This window comes from Frieseomelitta varia, unplaced genomic scaffold (assembly GCF_011392965.1).
Source record: "Frieseomelitta varia isolate USP_RPSP 00005682 unplaced genomic scaffold, Fvar_1.2 scaffold_357, whole genome shotgun sequence".
NCBI lineage: Eukaryota > Metazoa > Arthropoda > Insecta > Hymenoptera > Apidae > Frieseomelitta > Frieseomelitta varia.
This window is the reverse complement of record NW_025110098.1, coordinates 295,703-318,870: the sequence shown is the minus strand read 5'-3', so window position 1 is coordinate 318,870 and position 23,168 is coordinate 295,703. Positions and strand designations below refer to the sequence as shown.

The window sequence follows — 23,168 nt, the reverse complement described above, 5'->3', positions numbered from 1 at the left end:
AATCGAAAATCTGTATTCGTCCCTTCGAACTGACAATGTTAAATTCACGAACATTGATAATTAAGTTTTAAATACTGGTAGTATATAATACTTTGGTAGTATATAATACTATTAGTTTAAATTATTGAAACTGAAAACTCGAAGTCGAATAATCATGAACTTCAATATTTAACACTAGAACTACTGACTAGTGTGTAACATTTGCTTGGGAAAGAAATTAAAGTGCAAGGTACGAGAAAAAGTTAATAATACAATGAAGAACACAGTTTAAATAAAAATACACTCTTTTTCCACAGAATATTATAAATCGATCATTTTGCCACTTTGGTAGTTCTAGTGTTCAATTCGAATGTAAACGAAATGACCAATTGTTCAATTCTTCTTACAAATTTTATTCTCATGATGTATTTTTAAAGATTTAAATGATAATTTCTACTAACATTGTATTATCAAGTTTTTCTATTCCCTTTAATAACACAGAAGAAATTTTCCGAAATTAAATATTCCGATCGAAGCTTCACGATCTAAATATTTCAACAAAAATTGTTGAACGTGATTTTCTTTAATTCAAAAAGAAAAAAAGAGTCAATAGCCATGAACTGAACGGTCTTCTATTTAGATTCGCATCGACAGAAAAATCGCAGGCACATTTTGCGCTCTGATTTCGTCGACGTTTGTTCAGAGCATTCCGAACGAAACCAGCGAAATGATCAAAGCGTTTAGTAGCTCGTCTCGTGGAACATGCCCAAAACGGTACGATAAAGCGAAACATGACGGCGGATTGGAGGTATAAGACGCTTCACGCAAGCCAAAGACTCCCATAAAGGCAGAGTCTCTATTAAAAACGATTCCTTATTAAACTTTTTATTCTACGATTCGTCACTAATTGTAACAGACAGCGAATCTTTACAAATATCGTGACTTTTATAAATTTATTCATAAATTATATAATATTAATAATTTTTGTTATAATAAACATTTAATAATTTATTTTTATTATAAATACTTTATAATAAAAATAATATAAATTTAATTAGTATTTTTATAAAATAATACTGTGACTTTTATAAATTAATTCTCCGAGAAAGAGAGAAAGAGAGTGTATCAAGTATATTATAATAAGTATTAAGAGTTATTTTCTAAATCGAAACTTCCTTTTTTGCCTCAAGAGTTAAACTTTAAAAAAAAACAGTTTTATAAAACACGTGAAATTTCGTTTAGAAAGTACGCGATTCCATGAAAAGCAAGAAAAAAATGCTTTCATGCTAGAAAAGAGAGAACTTCATTTTTGCGCAACAAATATTTTCCCGTCTACCTCGTTTAGTTTTATAAATAATATCACTTGGGTAAATATCAAACGAGACATTAACCCTGTTTAAATTCCAAATATGCAAACAATCTACGCATCCGCCGTATAATTATAATATATTTTCTAGGATATACTTGCGACGCGTTCAGTTTCACGTACAGCACTCGTTGAAATTTTCACGATGCCAACTTCCATTTCACTCGTTTGAATTAAACATCGACAGAATGTTTAATCAAACAATTAGCAGATACGAATTAATTGAGAGTGTCTCGCATAAAGAACCGTTCGAAAGAAGACGTCAACGTCTTCTTACAATGTTCTCAGCGTATTCCAATTTACACGAACGTCAAAGAACTCAGCGAAACGATAACTGATAAAATATTAAATAAAATCCTACCTGCGTTCCAGTAAATTGAAAATAAATCATTAATTAGGAGCTTTCGCAACGAGGAACCGTTTCAAGGAATTCTCGCAGAGATCAAAGGAATTTTTGTAAAATCGAAACTAAATTTAAAATTCGCTAAATTGACGTAAATTTTTAAGTAAAAGTAGTTCAACACTTCTCGCAAAGGTCAAAGCAATTTTTATCAAGTCTAAATTAAATTTAAAATTCGTTAAATTGAAACGAAATTGACATAAATTTTCAATTGAAATTAGTTCAACATTCTTGGCAAAAGTCAAAGCAATTTTTATTGAATCGAGAATAAATAAATTTAAAATTCGCTAAATTGAAACGAAATTGACATAAATTTTTAATTGAAATTAGTTCAACATTCTTGGCAAAAGTCAAAGCAATTTTTATTGAATCGAGAATAAATAAATTTAAAATTCGCTAAATTGAAACGAAATTGACATAAATTTTTAATTGAAATTAGTTCAACATTCTTGGCAAAAGTCAAAGCAATTTTTATTGAATCGAGAATAAATAAATTTAAAATTCGCTAAATTGAAACGAAATTGACATAAAATTTTCAATTGAAATTAGTTCAAAGGTCAATGGAATTTTTGTCAAATCGAAATTAAATTTAAAATTCACTGAATTCTAAGGAATTGACATAAATCTTCAACCAAAATTAATTGCAATTCAACACTTCTCGCAATCGTGACTAAGTTTAAAATTCGCCAAAAATTCCAGTCAATTCATCACTTGTTGACAACACAACTTGTCACAGCAATTTTTACAGAATCGAAATTCAACAAAATTCAACATTCGCTGAATTGAAACGGACATGCTGAATTTTTCAGCTAAATTTACTTCAAGCGAAATCAAGAATCAGTTACGACTTGATGAACTCGATGAAGAAGAACGCGAGTATTTTTCCGAGATGCTATTTCAGCATCGACGCGCTTGCGATTCAATCCGTATATCATCGCTTCGGATTAAAAATCGAGCGTAAATCAACAGACAGCCGAGTCGGCTAAGCACAAGGGAGCGCTCCGAGGAAAACATAATCAATTCTGTACACCGACGTAGTAACCGCTGCTCGAGAATCACACCTGCAAGCTGTTGTTGTCCCTGCAACGAACACCACCCACACAGGCGAGCGCTGATCCGACAAGCAGTTATCGGCCAGCGTGTCGCGACGACGCCCATAAATCACGTTAACTCGATTTTACGACGCGTCGATGGTTATTAAGTATCGAGCTGCAGATAAGCAGTCGCACGGTGCTACGTTTTCTCAACCAATTTGCAACGGGATTCTTAACGGCGGTCGTCGGTGGGATTACAGACTCTCGAAATTAATCCTAAACGAGCGCAAACACGCGATGTTTGTTGGTTTCAGAGTCGAGGCATCTAAATTGTTTATTTTCAGACTAAAAGTGACTATATAGGTGCACAGAACTCGGAGAGATGATGGTGTAAACAGGATTCAGGGAAAAACGCAGAGGAAATGGAGAACATAAATGAGGAAGAAAATGGAAGAATAGAGGTAGAAAGCGTACGTACAAGTGCAGTTATACAAACGTATAACTCGGGAGAAGGAGAAAAATACTTAAAATGCGAAATACCACTAACAATAACCCTAAGATTGTTGGGTATATTGAAAATACTTAAAATGCGAAATATTATTAACAATAACACTAAGATTGTTGGGTACATCGAGAAAGAAATAAAACGAAACAATACGAAAAGAAGAAATATACTTAATTTGTGACAAACAGAGAAGAGTACCTAAACCACGTAATATTAGAGCACTCCAAAAAAAGAAACATCTACGACTAACCAAGAAAGAAGCACTTGAGTGGAACAGAAACAACAAAACAAACCCTTGCAATAAAAGAACGAAGAAGACGTGAAAAGAATATTCGAATGAAAAGGAACTGTGAAAATAAGGACTTTCTGTAGAGACAAATGAAAGGAGAGATAACCTGAAGGAACCAATAAAAAACAAGAGTATTCAAATGCAAGTATAAATATATTTTATATTAATATATACGTATAAAATAATATAATATTTAATATTATATTATTATATAATAATATTAATATATAAATAATATCATAAATTAACATATTATAACATATTATATATTTAATATTATATAATATACGTATAAAATAGGATATACCCAAATTACTAAGATAAGCGTAGTAACCTAATATACAAATAAAATAAATCACTCAATAAAGTGACTATATTTAAATGATTTCGCCGCAATGAATGTTATTAAAAAACAATTTTTTCAAAGTCATCGTATTTTTTTGGTATTAACATCCATTTTTTAATAACACTGTGTCGTGGTCGATGTCGAGACGATTATGATATGAAAAGGTGGCCTCACAGGATTTTTTTTTTTTTTTTTTAATAATATCAGATGCACGCCCTGAAACGATTTATGAAAGCATGTCTGCATCGGTGGGAAAATACTCGCGTGTACTGGAAGATTTCTCAAAGAGGAATTCGCAGCATTTTTAAATGAAGGGATCCTGAAGCGCACCACGTGAAAGATATTTGCATATGTGGGACAGTTTTTAAAAGAATTCGTTGCTTATTGAAGCTGACGCGTGGAATTTTTGGATCGATTGGTCCAAGAGAAACCTCCTTTTATATTGTTTCGCAGTGAGTAAATGGAGAGGTCGAATTTGAAATATTCACTCGGAGAAGATTCATATGATTCGCAATGTAAAGATTAAATTTAAAATGCAATACGCAATAGAGAGATTAAATTCGAAAGAGATTTCTCGAATACTTTTGCAGATCAATATACGTGTTATACATCATCTGTGACCCCACCGAAATTCAAGAATGCATCGTTCCAACACCGAAACTATCAACGACCAAAGTACTATAAAACCTGTGGAGAAATAAAAATGTAGAGACTAGAAAAAAAATTTATAATTCAATAAAAAAAAAAGTCAGAAAAAGAGCCAGCAATTCGGCCTAATACTCTAATAGAATTCAATTACAATTGCACAATCTGACATTATACAAATATAAATATAAAATATAATCTAACTAGACACATAATATTATACAAATATAAGCCAATTAAATAATTGTAATCAAATCATCTAATTAAATAATTATAATTAATTCAACGTCTCGCGATCGCGGAGAATCCGAAACGGCGAAAGAACTCGGAACTCCTTGCTGCACCTTCGTCGTAGAAAATGTTAATTAAAATCTTGATCAAAGTTGCGTGGAAACTGAATGGGAAAGCGGAAGTTGGAATGGGCTGGCTAGCACATCCAATATCCAGCATTATACAGAGTGCACGCTAATCGTACGCGAAGTTCCAACCAAAATGCTGACCCAAGCATCCACGCGATCCCGGAAACCGACACGGCACCAGCATGCACGCTTCCTTTCTACCTAATGTACAGGATGGAAAGAAAAATTTATCCGTTGCTATCACAGATGAATTCTGCACCTTCGATTTGATCGAAACACGTGTAAAGAACTTGCCGTAAAATTGACCTTGACTCTGAACTTAAAGGTTAAATTCTTTTGCATTGCATTCTACTCATCATGAAAGTGAAACTTTCCCAAGGAGCCATAGGTCGCAACTTGATAGTGCTTTTGAAAAATGGCAAAAAGGTTTCTTGATCATTTGACACCGCCGGACACGCGCGTGCTAACAGCGACTTTATGATTACAGACGCGTCTGTTTTACGTAATTTTCGTAATTAGATTTCGGTACAACACTTGATTTGTCACAGTTGCAGCATCATTGTGAATCTAAGTAATCAAACGATAAGGCTTAACTATTAACATTATTCGAAATATAAGCACATAGTGCTTACGTGACATAGACATCCGCGCGTCCAGAATCATAAAGTCGCTGTTAGCACGCACACGTCCGCAGTGTTAAATGACTAAGAAACTTTTTGTCTCAAAAGAACTGTCAGGTTGTGACCTACAGTTACTTGGAAAAATTTTACCTGCGCGATGAGTAGAATACAGTGCAAACAAAAATTCAAGGTCAAAGTGACTTTTGCGATAGGTTCTTTACACGTATTTCCATCAAATCGAAAGTGTAGAATTCGTCTGTGATAGCCATGGACAGACTTCTCTTTCCACGGATTTCTTTCGTTTCGCGCCATCTGTCTGCATCTATCCGCAACTTTTCGTTTCCCGGCCAAATATTCGGGAGGAGGATCGGCGAGAGGAGGCAGCGATCAATCGCTAATGGGCAACGCGTGTTCCACGATCGATAAAGTTAAAGCTTAACGCGCGGATACACGATGGTTAATAATTATCGGTGGCACTGGCGCGTTCATTAATCGCTGGTCGCGAGCCTGGTGTGCGCTCGCGATTAACGATATCGTACGCGTGTATCTGACTGTACGCGGTTCTGTTTCCATTAGATGAGTCGCCATTTTAACCAAACGACACTCGACCGGAGCACGACACATCCTAACACTTTCTCAACTGCTTTTTTAACAAATGGGGGGTGACGATTGAATCAATCTTCAATTGCTCGCGAATGTTTAGAAAAAATTTGAGACTAAAAAAGAAAAAAAAAAACAATTGACAAGGAATTCTGAACGATTTTTAGCGTGCATTTTTACAGAGTCCTGTACGCGTGTAATGAACATGGTTTATAGGAAATTTCACTTTGGGATACAGAAAGATAATCAAATTAAATGCTGCATGATATTACAGCGAAATTGTACGATACAAACTTTCTTCTTGAGAATTTTTCACAGAATGGTGATGTACACCATTTCTAATTTAATTTTCTTCTGTGTCTTATACAGTCTCGCGAACATACCTTCTAAGAGGGATGTTTTCATCCCTAGGGCTGTTTCTCAAAAGAGATTGCACCACAATCGTACAAAGTTTCAAATTTTCAAAGTTTCGAAATATTCAGGCAACATTCGGTTTTACAGCAATAATTTATGATAATGGCAAAATTTATTTTCATATAATTGCCGGGATAGCAACAATAGTTAATATTAATTATTATGTGTCGGTTGCGTTGCCGGTTGGTAATTTATTCGCGCATCAATTTAGCAATTAATTAATCAAACGTGACTAAATTTGGTATACACTGAATCGAGCGAATGCAAGGTGGCGTATTGATGCGGTTATAGCGTCGAAATAATGAAAAACGTGAATACAATAATTAGACAGCGCGAGCGTCAAATGTATCGTAGAATATTTATCAGACGCTCAAAGGTCGAATGTTTAAATTTCTCGCCGGTCGAGCTTAAACGTTTATAATTTACTCGTTCTTGCAAATTTAAACGTTTCGCAATTTACAATCCACGATGTAAAATTGCGGCCGTAATAATTTGCAATTGGCGATTTAAGGATTGATGAAATCGAGGGTCGGGAATTTTATGCGAGCTTATCACCTACGTAAACAATTTCATTCTAGATTTCGATCTGCGCGTTTCCCATTTCTTGCTGCAATTGTCATCGTAGCTCTCGATTTACGTGGCTCGTTAAGGCCAATTCTACCTGTTATTGCTCACCCCCGATGAAGAAGGAGCGATAAGATGTTCGCACGCACTCTCGAGTGCGCGATTTTTAATTAAAACGCCGTAGAGCGCGCCTTAGAACTCGGATAGACGAGCCCGGGAACGTTTAACAGAATTACCAGGAAACAGAATGGCGCTTCTGAATATCAACTTCTCGTCGAGAGCTGGAAATTTACCTAACTCCGTTAACTTTACTTCGAAAGTCCTGCTCCCAGTTGCTGCTGATACTTTCGCCTTACATCTTGCAATAACAAATTAACCCCTCTCCTTCCACCACCCCCTCCGCCCCTGCGATTTGTACGACCGTTCGTTGTTCCCTCTGTAAATTCTTTCGAGCGAGATAATGGGGATGTTCAAGTGCTGCATGAATGTAATATTTAAGTAAAATTCGAATGTTTCTGAAGAACACTGAAAAAAATGTGATTTTTATGTAATTGTATAAAATTATAATTTAAATATATAAAATATTTAAATATATAATTAAATATATAATTTGTATAATATATATTATATTATATATTATTATATATTTATATCTATTATTATATTATATATTATTTTATATTTATAAAATTTATATAACTATATATATTTATAAAATATATATAGTATATAATAATATATAATTTTATAATTAATAATTCTAATAATTAATGATAATAATTTCAAAATATTTTTAAGACAGACAAACGAAAAATTGGAACACCCATTGATATTGGTTGGCACAATGATTTTCAAATTTTGAATTTACCTTGCACTTCAGATGCTTTATGAATCTTTCTACAAGAAAATACATTTGTGTTGCGAAAATCTGAATATTAACCTACCGAAGATCGACGTTGCATTAATTGATTTGTACATTTTTTTCATTGAAATCTGTTTCTTTAACATTCCGTCTGTAAAACAATAATTTCCAAGAATTGGGATTCACTGTATCTGTATGAACGAGTTCGTTCAATATAGAAACATGGACAGAGTATCGGTTGTTGCTCCTGCATTACAACAATCTTATGATTCTTTAAATAGGGTAAATTACAAAAATCTTATGATTCTTTTAGATAGAGTAAACACCAATCCACAGAACTGTATTATTTTTTCAATCACTACTTCATCATTATTTGACCAACGATATTCCAAAGACAATATTCCAAAGTACACGCCTATTTCTCGTAACTTTATACCATTATAAAACAAATAAAACTAAGTATTTTCTCTCACCAGAAAATTCTTTAAAACACGTGAAACAACGTCCCACCAAAAAAAAAGAAAAAAAAAAGAAAGAAAAACTCACGTCCAAAATTTCAGCCAATTTTTACCAACCGGCTCGTAGTAAACAAAAACCGACCGGGTTTCGATCTCGCATCCCTCGAAACAATCGAACAAAAGCAAATGCCCCGACGACGACGACGACGAAGGAACGAGCTGGTTTTCCAACATTTCGAGCAAGCTTTCGTACGAGGAGCCACGAAATAGGAGCCGAGAAGACTGCAAGAATTTTACTTTTAGCGTCCGACACTGAACTCTTCCCAAAGAGAATGACAAGAGGGGGGAGGAAGGGGTGTCGCTTTGTCGCGGGACGCGTCACGGTTTGGACGTTGGTACTTTCGCGAGCGAAACGTACCGGATACCGATGTCACTGACCGGACCCCCCGCAGTGTCCTCCGGTGATCACAGTCGTTTACGACTTTCCGAGGATTCCCTGTCCTGGAACACGCTCCGATTCACCAAAGGCGAACGAATTTATTCTGGAAGACGCCCAGTGCCAGTTCCGTCGTCCGCGTTCCATCCCCGGGTTGGAGAGTTTCGAGATATTTGATTGAAAATCACGAGGTATGAGGGGGAGGGGGGGAGGGAACGATTCCTATGTTCTCCTTCCGTTCGATCGATCTGCCCTTTCGGTTATTACATCGCTGCTAACGATTACGGCCCAAGTATTTGGCTTGGAAGTTGCGTTGCGGTTTTCGCGCAGGAGAAATTCTGGACGTTTCGCACGGCGAAACTACGGTGAACACACGCGTGTGGAGTTGTAAATAATAATGAACGACGCATGTGAAGTTATAAATAATAATGCGTCGAATGTTTGTGTGTGGAATACAAAGGAAGCAAAGTGCAAAAAGTTTTGTGAGATGTTTCGAGAAGTCAGAGAAATGATCGGAGTGCTTTTATAATATCGCGGGAAAGAGAATCATATCACGATCTACCTGGTCTCGTTTTTGAAAGGTGGCGAAGCTTCCATTTTGGCAGCGCTGAATTCGTTCTTTTTTCTTTTTCCAGGATATTTTAACGCGACGCAGCAAATGGAAAAAGAAAGAAGTTGTAAAAGTTCAAAATGCTGAAAAATTTTGTTTCCTGACTGAGTCTATAGCGATGAATTATTTGAAAAATTGAAATTTCCTCTGAAAATTTACTTACGATTTCTTTTTCATAGTGTTATTAAAATTTGAACGTTAAGATTAAACGGAGAATTCAAGAAATTTTAATATTTCGTCTAGCTTTGACGTTCAAAGTTCAACAAAATACCGGAAAGAAATCCTACAGCAAGTTTCAAGAGATCATGTCATTTTTTTAATGTTTGTAGAAACATTTTTGGAAAAAAGAACGAGCTCAGGACAATTTTCTTTTACGAAGTCTAGACCATCGACAATTTTTCATCATTGTTCGCTCAATTGTGCTCCTTGCTGTAAACCGTTTGTTCCATGTATCATTATATGCAGGATTATTTTATAATTAATTCAATGTTTCACTATAGAGAGAAAAATTTTTCTATAAAAACGAATACAATGGAGCTTCGTTCGTACGAATTTGTTTGGAGACAAGTTTGTATAATTGGAGCCCACTGATTCTCTCCTCTACTAGTGATTTTTCGTTCGTACAATAGGAATTCAGATTCAAACAAGAGTTCGTTCAATTAAACTCAGTTCGCATAAATGGAGTTCCACTGCAATAGAATGTAACAGGCTGTTTCTAGCTAGCACGAGATAATTATAATAATAACGGAATCGTTTTGAAACCCATATAAAATAATATTTAGAATTATATTATAAAATAATATTCGGAAGCAGCGATTGTAACTATGCACACAGGAACTGTACACTTATCTCCACAGAAATTTTAACAATCGAAATGGATATTGCATCGGTTATTATAATTAATCTGTAGTTATAATTTTAATTATGTTTGATCATAGAAATACGATAAAATATGAGTGTGATGCGAGAAGCACAACGTAGCCATGGAGCGCTTTTATTTTTGCAAAGAGCAAAGTCGAACGAGTTGAAAAACTGAATCATGAGAGATCATTCAGAGAGAGAGAGAGAGCTGTTAAAAGTGTCAATTGTGTTATTAAAAGAGTTTGACTCGTTAATTCGTGTTGTTTAAATATTAATTATCTGTCCTATTTTCATTACTTTTATTAAATAAACATTATTTATATTATGTCTCTACAGTATTGTAATTTCTTTCAATTTCACAGCTCGTACATAACGTAAAAAATTTTGCAAATAGAGTCATCTTATCAATTTTACTATTACCACAGATTTATAAGAGTAACGCGACAAACGAAAAACACAGCCGGTAGAGCAATTAAACGCGAGAACCTCTTGCAAGTACCTCTCTTCAGGCTTGATCGTTCGGGTTCGTTTATCAAGGGTTGTTTACCCCGATACGAGAAGGTGTCGCGCAACGAAAGTTGGAGACGGATGTTTCCTTCTTTTGACGCCTTCCCGGCCGGGGAAAGTCTGAATCTTATTAGGCCGAATCATGAGTAATTTCTGATTGGCAAACGGTGACGTGTTTGCCAGTCGACTTTTACCCGAGACCCACCCCCATGATGTCGCGACGCGAATTCAACTTTCAAACGGGACGACATTTATACAACGAATGCTGGTATTTAATGATCCCCTGTTTACACGATCCACGCCGTGTCTGGAAATTAGTAGCACGTTCTTTCACTTTGACTTTGATCCTCTCAAGTTCCTCGAGTCGTTTCCACAAGTTCAGTTTCAATTGTTGTTTCTCTCTCAGAGCTAGCCTTTAGAGCTGGTATTACTATCTTTTTACTCGACTGTTAATTTGCTCTGTCGTCCTCTCGTTGACAAAACACAGTGGAATAAAGATTTTATAAATTTAGTGGAAACGATAGTTTGCTCACTTTAACCAGTTTGCTCACAATCTAACCTAAATCTAAACCTAACCTAAACCTTTTGATAAGTCTTCCCTTTGAGAACAGAATGAGAGAAATAAATAAAATATTCTGGCGATAGAGTGAAAAAATAGACAAATCGTTAGCTTTGAGATCATTTAACGAGAGAATTAAAGTTTACTCATAATATAATCTAAATCTAAACCTAACCTAAACCTTTAATAAGTCTTCCCTTCAAAAACAGAATGAGGGAAACAAATGAAATTTTCTGGCGATGGAGTGAAAAAATATATAAATCGTTAGCTTCGAGATCGTTTAAGTAGAGATTTAAAGTGTCAAAGCGTCGCTAAACAGCGTTAAAGCCGCGTTTCGAAATTTAACGCGGCCAAAGGGATAATGATGGCGGGATTCACGGGTCGAATGGCCGTACGACACACGTTGGCATTTCGAAAGACGGTTCATCGGCTCCGAAACGATCGTGTCCCATCAAACGGCAATAAAACCGTAATTGCACCGATTTGAATAATAACGCGCCGTTTAATACGCGCGTCCGACGATGACGTTATGTTAATAACGCCGGCTAGTTGCCGTGTAATCCGCTTTCGAATTTCAGTTCTTTCGCGCGTACTGACTGTTAATAAGGCGTGCCGACGCGAAATTGCCAACGATTCGAATAATTGAGCCTATCGTCCGTGTCGGTTCTGTTAAATGTCACGATCGTGCCCCCAACCGGACAAACGTTGTACACGTATCATTGCACGATTTTCCGAAATCGCGAAATCACATGCTTGATTAAATGCACGATCTCTTCATTTGCCGACATGTACGTGTTATTATTTTCAAATGCGAGACGTTTGTTTTCCGGTGCACGAAATATCGACGTCCGCCATGTTTTTTCATAATTTTCAGAATAATAATATTTTTCCTAAAAACAACCTAAAAATTTAATCTTTACATTTTAAATTTATTCTCACCGTCCTGACGATCGTCTATTTGAAAATTGGACAGAATTTCCCATGACTTTCCAAGTGAAACTAATCTTGTTATTTTTGAATTTTATTACACGGTGAATCCGGGGCCACGATGTTTACACGTGTGATACCTCACAATTACCATGAAACGTTTAACGAGGCGAGACGAGTAATCGCAGAAAATCCCACGCCAAGTATGCAAATGCAATGTCATCGCGGCAAAGGCGCATCAAACGCTCGGTTCGTAGTAATTGGCTCGAAAAAATGAAGTCGACGGGCGATTCAACGAACAAAAAAATAATCGCAATCGTCGCGTCCCACCGCGGCTGTTAATGAACGAAACGTCTGCAGTTCTTGTACAACGTTATCGCGACCAATAAACGCGATAACTCGGCCGGCGCCCACGTGACCAATTATCGGTTTCCGCGAAACTGATTATGTCCGCCAGTAATTCGACCTGCTCGGCATTATTCGATACCTGCGGCCGGCAAGAGCGCACAACCCTCTCGTTCAAAACTTACACTGGGGAGGTTACTTGTTTTTCCATCTAATTAGCACTGTTTTATATTATTAATTACTGTATTGTATATTATTAATTATTAATATTAATATTATATTAATTATTATTGTTAATATCTATAGGCCAAATTATATTAAATTATAATATAATATTAATATTAATATTATATTAATTATTAATATCTATAGGCCAAATTATATTAAAATATAATATAATATTAATATTAATATTAATATTATATTAATTATTAATATCTATAGGCCAAATTATATTAAAATATAATATAATATTAATTATTATTGTTAATATAATATTAATATTAATATTATATTAATTATTATTGTTAATATTTATAGGCCAAAAGTTTCTTCCCGCCTATTTTTTCTTTTTTTTTTTAATAAGACCTCAAACTATGAAAAAAAATAATTTTACTAGTTTAATTCGTTATTAATAAATTATGGATTCATTTCAGTGAAAAGTGATTTTTGGCCCGCCCTGTATTTGCGTCGTCGGTATACTGCGAATATCCATAAATTTTTGAAAAATTAAAAATCTTGCGGCTTTTAAATGTATCTACATTGTGATTAAACACAAAGTATATGCAACTGCTGTAAAACTGAACTAAATTATAACGCTAGTTTTTTCTTTGGAAAAATCAATAATTTTATTATTTAACTTAATTAATTTTAATTAATGATAATAGCAAGAAAGTATTTAGAAATGACGTAAGAAGAACTAGTCGAGTCCAATCTCAAAATATTCCAAAATGTCTAAGATTTACAAATATGTTCTTATTTTCTACAAAACATTTAATTTCAGTAACAAATTGTAATTTCCTTTTTTCATGACGAGTATACTCGTCATTCGCAGCTAAGAGATTAATAGAATGTAGAACAGAATTTAATCCTCGAATCACCAAGCAGAATTTCATTTTTTTTTTTTTGTACTGATTGTAAAGATACAAAGAAAGAAACAAAAAATCATAAATTCGTAGAATATTTTCATTTTTTCCTTTCTTTGCACAATATAATTGTTACTAAATGACATTTAGTATATCTACAATTCAGATATGAGTCAAAAGTGGTTAAAATAGAATAATTGTTGCAATGTTTGATATATGAAGGAAATTTCTATTTAAATTCTATTTGAATTCATTATTTCTAAGCCGTATTCATAAAAATGTAAAATTTCACGAACATCTATATATACCAATCACCAATACATGTTAATGGTTAGTATTGATATAATAATATACCAGCTTATTTATTATTGCTGTATCTATTTATGCGCTAATGGATACGAATATGAATAATCGATAGCTGTTATATTCAACTAATATATTAATTGTGTGTTATTAATAATATCTCTTTTGCTGCGTATTATTAATTAATATCTATTTCTTTTCCTATGTATTATTAATTAATATCTATTTCTGTTTCAGGTGAGTACTCCGCGAAGATTCTCTTGGATAACGAACTTTATTTGTTCCACGATTTGTCGACTCGATGGGTACGTAAAAGAATGTCAAAGAAGAATTGCAACTTCACTTTTAAATTATACAATAATTTTAGTTTATTTAAAAATTGACGGAAACAAGCCGCGATATAATTATTCCTCACGTGACTAGTGATAGTTAAAACCTCGTCCTCTCATTTTTCTTACATATTAGTCGACTGATTTACTCCGAGACAAAAAACGAGAAGTATCATTAATAATTTCTGAATGTCTGATGAAAATGACTGTGCTGAAGTTTCAAATTATACACGAGCATATAAATTTAATTGGCTGTTTTTAATTGCCTCGAAGGAACTTTCTTGGAAGAAAGAACTTCTTTTACTTCCCCAATCTCTCTATCATTTTCCATCGTTTTCATAACGTGAACGTAATTGCCGCAAGCTCAGGTCACGTGAGATGTTCGTGTAACATCGCGTGATTTTTATACGCTTTAAACCGGAGTTTGCGGTATAAAAAAAATTATGCCAGGACTTATCACTTACCCCGGTGTTATGGCAATTAAGTTAACGACGAAGGGATAATTGCAGGAAAAAAGAGAATTACAGTGATTGGTTGTCGATGAATAGTTCCACCACAAGGGGAGGGAGAATTTCGTTATCGAGTACGTGATTAATGACGAAATAATTGGCCCTCGAGTTCGAAAATTTTCTCGAAGAGTTGGGTTAGACTCTGAAGGGTTCCAAGTAGTTAAAGTGAAGGGAACTCGTTAGGAGAAGGCAAAGATTTTCCTTGGCCTGGCTTGTTTCTCTCGGTTCTTGTTGTCTGTTTCAGAAACATAACGAGCTCTGCGTTCAGCTTGAAAAACCGAACTCGCTTCTCTCGCTATTTACTCGAAGCGATATCCCTTGTATCTTTCGATTCGTTTTAGTCGTAAATATCCGTGCACGGTGAGCTTGAAGACAGCTCGATCGATTTCCAGCACTTTTTAATTCCATCCCCGTTCGAATTTCGCAAACTATGAAAAAATATAAGGGAATATAAGTACATGGGGTATGCTGGAAATTTCGAACAGTTGAACATCAATGCTTAAACATCGATCGAAATCCAGGTGAAAACTTTCTTACCACTAGACAGACGCGAATTTTTTATATATTTTATACAATATACATTTCACAAGTGGAATTTTAAATATTCAAATTCCAATTTCTCTGCGTTTAACCATTTGCGCTGGCAACTGACTGCGGACCGTAACGAGCGACCGAACTGCATACAATAAAATTCGTCGCTTTCTTTTCGAATCGGTATATGACTGGATAAAAATTATAGAGAAGTAATAGATTCATTATTCGTTTTGCCTGGACGATAATTTTCAAGTATATTTAAGCAAAACTGCAATATCCTCTGTTGCAAATTTTGGGGACAAGAAATTCTCGAATCCACACTGACGTTGCGAGAATTCATCGAGAATTCGCGAAAGTCACTTTTCATATACCTCTATATTTCACAATCAGTCAGAACCTCTCATTTTCTTGCGCTCTCTTCTTGCTCCGCCTGTCATTACTGCCGCCCTCTTTACCACAGATCCAACGCTGCGAAACAACCCTTTCTACTCGCTCTGTCGCTCTGCCCTTGATTCATCCCTCTAATACGATCCGGCCAAAAACACTCATCCGTCAGTCAAACCCCGCCGATCACAACGAGCGATGCATTAAACCCCCCGAGAAAGGGTCCATAATGTATCCTCCGCTGATCGTGCATCTTGCCAAGGCGAAGGGGTGACATATTTGCTGGGATTCGAGCGTCTCGAAGAAGGCGCGTCGTAAGATTTATGCACACGGGCCGACGTTATATTCCTACATGCACACACTCGTACATCAAGGTGTCTGAGGTGAGGGTGAAGCAGGATGGGAGATATAAGGGGGTGACTGGGATGGAAAATGTCTGAATTTCACGGAGCAACTCCAAGCGCGATCCACAATGAGTCCTGCTACTCGTATCTTGTACTCGGATGATTGATGAACCCTTGTTTATGCACGTCTAGCGAACTTCATCTAGCGAGCTTCGCCATTCACTTCCTATTTCGCCTCCCTTCGTTCGATCGACGCACCCCCTCGAAAACGGGATGCGTACGAACGTGTGAACTATGATATTGGCGAATGGTGAATGATGTACGTGACGAATTATATTTTGCTAATTTGCACTTTCGTTCTTTCGTTCTTGTTCGATTTGGATTGTGACATGAAATTTATCGTGGGTGTCTTTGTGCAACTTTTTAGGAAATATAATGTTCTCGTGTCCCACTCTAAGAGAATTCACCTGATTTTTCTACATTCGAAAACCGAGTGAACCGAGTTTAGATACTAAATCGTAATCGGAAATTTGATCGTTTCTATTTTTCTTTAAATACTTCCGTATTTAAGAACCAAATGAATCACAATAAATTCAAGTTCTAAATACCAAGCTCAAGTTACTGTGGAAATTATAGTGTCTGAAGAAATTTGATTGCTTCTACTTTTATTTCTGCAATTCTTTCAATCTCTTTCTCATTTTTTTGAGACTGGACAAAATGAAAGCGAACAGATTAATTTTATTTTAGTTTATTCTAGTATCTAGACACTAAACTGTATAATCTTAAGTCTGAAAAAATTTGATTGCTTCTGTCTTTATTTTTACAAAACGTTCCACATTTGAGAAACCGAATGTATCAATTCTAAGTTAGTGTTCATAATCCTGTCGAGCTACACAATCCTAAGTCACCGTGTAAATTACAGTGTCTGAAGAAACGTCGCTGCTTCTTCATTGTCATCTCAATCGTTTCATTTTCGAGACTCAAAATGAGCCCATATTGGAAACCAAACAGATTAATCTTACGTTAGTATTCAAATTACATTGTCTGAAACGATCTGTTTCTACTTACGAAGGATCCCTTCGTTCGCTCCCATATTCGTTTCATAACCTCGATCCCTCCATCTCTTTTATTTCTTCTTCTGCCTGTTCCTCTTTTATTTTTTCTTCCACGTTCATCCCCACCGGGCGAAACCTTTCTCATCGGCCACGAGTAGAATTCTTATCGCTTTTGTGTGTGTGTGTTACATCTCTTCACAAGCTCGGATGGAATGCATAATTAATTTCTCGCGCGGCGCTGTTTTTCCAGCGGCGTCATCATCGCCGACGATTCGCTTCGCTAAGAGCGTGTTCGATCGACGCGGATAATAAATTGATCGCGTGTGTTCGAGCCTGTTTTATTCACTCCGCGCGGGCCCTTCTCCGTGGTTATCAGCGTGTAATTAGTCGCTGCTTGTGCGTCTGCCTTTTTGATCCGCTTGCCGCGACATAATCGCTTTGCAAACGTTTCTTTCTCGATTTCACGTGTATCTCTCTCTCGACGTATGTACGCGCGTATATACGTGCAATTTAAACCCCGCGTTTGCATGAATTTAAATCCAGCGGAGACACGAACGCGGGCCAGTTTCTGATCTCGTTAGAGTAAACGTGAAGGCGAAGAATTTTTCTTTTCTCTTCTCACTAGAAAACTAAATTTATATAATTGTTAAATTTATTAAATTTAGCAATTTTATTCGTTATATTTTTCTATTTATTAAATTTATATAATTTATTAAATTTAATAATTTTATTTATTACATTTTTTTATTTATTAAATTTAATTTCATTAGAATAACGTATTGGAATACTTTTATGTCACTGGCATAACGTTATTGATGTTCGGTTGAACTTTTATCGAGGAATTGTGGAACGCCAGCGAGAAGCATTCGCAATAAAAGAAAAGTAATTTTAAATACAATTATAAGGAAACTTGAATATTTTAATATTCAAGGTGCCATTTTACGTAAAACATCATAAAAAGAATATCAACCTTCTCGTCAGTATATAAAGACAGCATATACGCTCTCAAACGTCGACTACATTTTTCCGCTCATTTTTGAATACATAATAAATAATAAATCATTTAATAAATATTTCAATATTCACTGTTTACACAAAACAACAAAAAATTCTCGAAAACAACTATAATCATAGTGATCAGGCGCTCGTTAATTACTCATACCACGCGATGGAATCGTCGAGTGTGATCCCACTCTCCTTCTCCTCCTCGGGTCTGCCCCTTCCGATTCCAATTACGAACCCTCGGGATGATTTGTTTTTGACTGAAAAAACACCGGTGGCCGGGTTGTTTCACCTTTGTGTTGGGCCAGGCCGCGCGAAGAAGGCCCTCGGTTCCACGCTGCTTCTTAATTAATGCGGCTCCCCAGAGTGTAATCAATAGAGCGACCCGCCTCTGTAAATTTCCAGCGATTTATTTGAAAAGAAAACGAAGAGAGCAAGTCTCGACAAAAGGTGAAAAACACGGGATTTAATAAATTCGAGGCAGGATGGGACGAGCGATATTTTTCCTTTTTTTTTTTTTTTTTTTTAATAAACATTTTTCGAATTTTTCGCAAAGGGGATGAATAAAATACACCTTACGCCCGGGGAGAAACGCATTAGTTTCTCAAAGAGAATTCAAAATAGCTCGGAAAGGAGAGGATCTATTTAAGCTCTGTTCGTACCAATTTCTACAAATGAAAATCAAAGTCGAGAGTTTAGCGTCGAATTTTAGTAGTCGGAAAGTTTAGTAGTTGAATTTTCTCAGCGAATCGTTTTTAAACATGACGTAATTTAAACGACGTAATTTCGACAACTTTCAAACAGAGTAATTCAAAGAATTAAAGTTCGCGATTTTCTATCGCAGCCACATTGAAAATTTGATGATTAAGAGGCACGTTGTGATATTGACTAACATTTGTTACGTTAATAATTAAATAATTATATTAATCAATAATTAAATTAATAGTTAAATAATTATATTGATCAATAATCAAATTAATAATTAAACAATCGAAATTTCTATTAACGATATTCACAGTAATAAGAAAAACACTGTGAAGTAATCAGAAAAGTAATAAGAAATAAAAAGTAAAATAAATCCTTTCGTCCACCTCGCATGCATAATTTCCTTCTTTCCTTTCAAAAATTTTCCTGCCGAAATGCACAGATCTGCAAATCCACCAATAAACGCTTCAGAGCCAGGGAAACAATGGAATCGTCACACCATATGCATTAATAGCGGCAAATGTGTTAAACCGGTTTCGAATATTGCATATACACGCGGTAATTAAAACTTTCGCTAAATTTTATTACACGATACTGCGACACGTACGTATATATACCGTACGTGTTTGTGTAAGCGCAGTGGTACGCGTTTGGTATTGTTTTGATGGTGAATTTTACATTCTGCTGAGTCCGGCGTCCGCCCGTTACTGTCGCGCCGAATTTTATTGCTCGAGCTCGTTTTAACTGAATTAACGCGATCGCGTAATTCGCAAAACGAACCGCAAAACAGGTAGAATTTAAATTTCTCGCTGAATATTGCGCGGCCAACTCTCTGTAAATAAACGATTAACAGGATCGCGGAGGAAACGAAAGAAACGATTCCCCGCGTAAATCGTGTTTTCAACCAATTCGAAAGATTTAAGCATCGCGGAGAAACATTTCGTTGTAGGAAAACGCTGATGAAACGAAAAGGGAAGATTCGAGAGTAATTTACTATTAAAGTAATTCGAACGATTCATTTGCTGCAACAGAATAGAATTCGGATATTTTATAGAATTCCTATTGTTCAATGTAATAGAATGCTTAAAATATGTTATACAATAGATAATAATATAATAGATTTATATATATAATTATTTATATTTATATTTATATTTATATTTATATATATAACATAGCAATATCTATAATAATCTATAATATAATATAATTTAGATTCGCATAATAATATAAGATTTTATTAGAATTTAGATACTTGTTCTTAACGAATAAAACAGATATTGGTTTTCGGAACAAAACCTCTGCCCAAGAGTCTAATGTAAAATGTGAAACGAGAGAAGGAGAAATTTAACACACACAAAATAGGTGAGTAGGTGAATTTCATCTGGCCCCCGTTTCGAAATTGAAATGATCAAAGTGCACAACAAATCTCGTTATTTGTTCGAAGATAACAACGAAAAATCACGAGCAAGTTTGATTAATTATTCATAAACGTGAAATTTAACCTATCGTAAGCAAGAAGCCATAAGCATATTTCGTCATGAAACTCGTCTGTCTATTCCAAAATGCGAAATTAACTCGGCGCGCAGTTCCTCAAGCCCGATCCACTTCGAAACCGAATTATTCCATAAACATGTACTCTCCTGTGGAAAATTTGAACAGCAACGCGAACAGGAAGTATACACCGCGTTGCCTGGACGTTGGGTGAGTTCAATTCGCAACGAGAGAGAGAGAGAGAGAGAACGAGCGTCTAATTTAATCGAGGCAATTAAAATGCCATCCAGCCTGCGCGATTCACGCAGCCAGCGTGTCTGTGCAACCCTCTCGGATTGGAACGGTTTTCAACCGCAAAGCAACTCCAAAACGACACCAACTTTGGATCCTTTCGACGCTTCTTCTTCTTCTTCTTCTTCTTCCTCTTCTTTCTTCTTTCTTCCTCGTCCTGCTGCTTCATTCTCCTCTTCATCTTGCTGATTTCACTTCGTCTCGCATCGCCTTTCCACCGTTGGCTCGCTTGCTTTCTTGCGCCGCTTGATGGAATGCATAATTAATTCGTCGAGTTGGGTGTCAAGCGCAGTCTTCTTCACGAAATCGCCGCGATAAGAACCGGCGGATTACCGCGCGGGCGATGACACAACGTAAGCGCTACACTTCGGTCAATCTTGGCAAGTGCCCTCGAGAGAAGAGAGCACCCACGGTGGGACTAGGTTCGCTAGTTTGCTCTTTAACCTCTTGCGCTGGAATCACGTCTCACGCACGTCGAGAACTTTTTCTCCCAAAATTGCAACATTTCCTCAGTTTTATGTATATTTATGTATATTTAAATGTGATCCAGGCAAGGCAAACAATAAGTTTATTACTTTTTAATAATTTCTGTTCAGCGATATTGTGCCGACATGAGTTCAAAAGAAAAAGAAAGCGGCGAATTATTGTATACGGCTCGGTCACTCGTTATGGTCCGCGAACCAGTTGCCAGCGCAAGGGATTAATCTCTTACGTAGCGCTGGAAACGACGTCCCACGCACGTCGAGAATTTTTTCTCCCAAAATTGCAACATTTCCTCAGTTTTATGTATATTTATGTATATTTAAATGTGATCCAGGCAAGGCAAACAATAAGTTTGTTACTTCTTAATAATTTCTGTTCAGCGATATCGTGCCGACACGAGTTCAAAAGAAAAAGAAAGCGGCGAATTATTGTATACGGCTCGGTCACTCGTTATGGTCCGCTTATCTGTCAATTCCTAAATTAATAAACTTTATTTATATTTATTTTAAACTAAATGAGTTAAACCCTATATATAATACAAGTAAAACACTATAAAATAGAGTTAAACCGTATATGTAATATAAATATGTCAAAATCCTATTTTATGCCTAACTTAAACCTAACCTAAATCCTATTTTATAAGGTTTTAACCTTATAAAATAGGTTATTTGTATTATTCTTTCCTACATTTGTTTATTCAAAATGGAAATAAACCGTAAAGCTCGACATCGACAAATTGTCCACTGTTCAACGTGAAAAATGACTGAACTCACTAGAAATGAGAGACAATTTCATCTCAGCAATTATATATACTAGACTCAGCAAACTAAACACAGTCGCGATGATTTACACGTTTACACGAAATTTCTCAGGATAAAATAGAACAAAATTCTGCTCCTTCTTTATAAATAAACGAATAAATATAAAGGCGAGGAAACATGCACGTTCAGTCTGCGACTCGCAATTTTTCAAGGAACGTCAAAGGAAATTTAGAAAGCGAGACCTGCCTCGCGAAGGCAAAAGACGCGTTTCAACGTCTCTAGCCGGGAAATATCGTCAAACATCGTCTCAAAGAAAAAAAGAAAAAAAGAAAAAGAAAAAGAGAGAGAGAAAAAAACCGCACTAATTAAAAGATTCTCACGTCGACTCGAGCTGCGCTGCACGATGTCCCTTCAAAAGAGCGACGTATTTTCACACAGCCTTTTCCACGGTCTGAGCGGGGGCGAAAGTTTCACACGAGACTCCCCAAACGAAGTTGGGTGAAAAAAGGCAGAGAGAAAGAGGTAGACACGGAGGAAGAGAAGAATGGCGGTGCACTGGTGCCTCACGACGATCGAATTATTGATAATTAACCGGTAATCTCGGTTCTTAGGCGTGACGAGAATTATCGATGGGCTCGGTCGCGTGTGGAGAACGAACTTCGATTAATCGACGCTCTATGGATTTCCATAGTATCGGGATGGAAACTTCGTTCATGGGACACGGTCGAGTGGCTGTTGGCATTTCTTTTTTTTTTTTCCTTTTGTTTTTTTGTCGGATTTTTTTCTCCCGCGAGTTTTGTTTCACGAGGTATCGAGTTTTCGAGAGTTCCTGTCGCGTGGATTGATACTCGATAGTCTTTTTCTATCTCTTTCTCTCTCTCTCTCTCTCTTTTCTTTTCTTTTTTTTTTAATTAAATGCGATAGCTGCGATTTGGATATTGGAACGTCGCTTAAAATGATTCAGGTACTTGCAACTTGATGGTACAACGAAGATTTTTCAGCTTGAGTAGCTCAACGAAATTATAAGGCTACACTAAACCTCAGTGATGAGCAGATTATGACGGTATTTACGCACTCGTATGTGGGGGAACTTGAGCGTGCAAATTGTTCACACATGATGTAATATATATAATATATAATGATGTATAATATATAAAAATATACGAGATACGCGTAACATATATGCAAATATTCAAAATGAAA

General features: G+C 35.9%; 1 long non-coding RNA gene across 1 annotated transcript; it reads left to right on the top strand.

Moving 5' to 3' along the window:
* The first annotated feature begins 315 nt into the window (after positions 1 to 315).
* Positions 316 to 16,039, top strand: LOC122530825. The gene is made up of 3 exons (XR_006307108.1): positions 316 to 327; positions 8,686 to 8,690; positions 15,907 to 16,039. It is a non-coding gene; the product is annotated as an uncharacterized LOC122530825 (long non-coding RNA).
* The last annotated feature ends 7,129 nt before the right edge of the window (positions 16,040 to 23,168 follow it).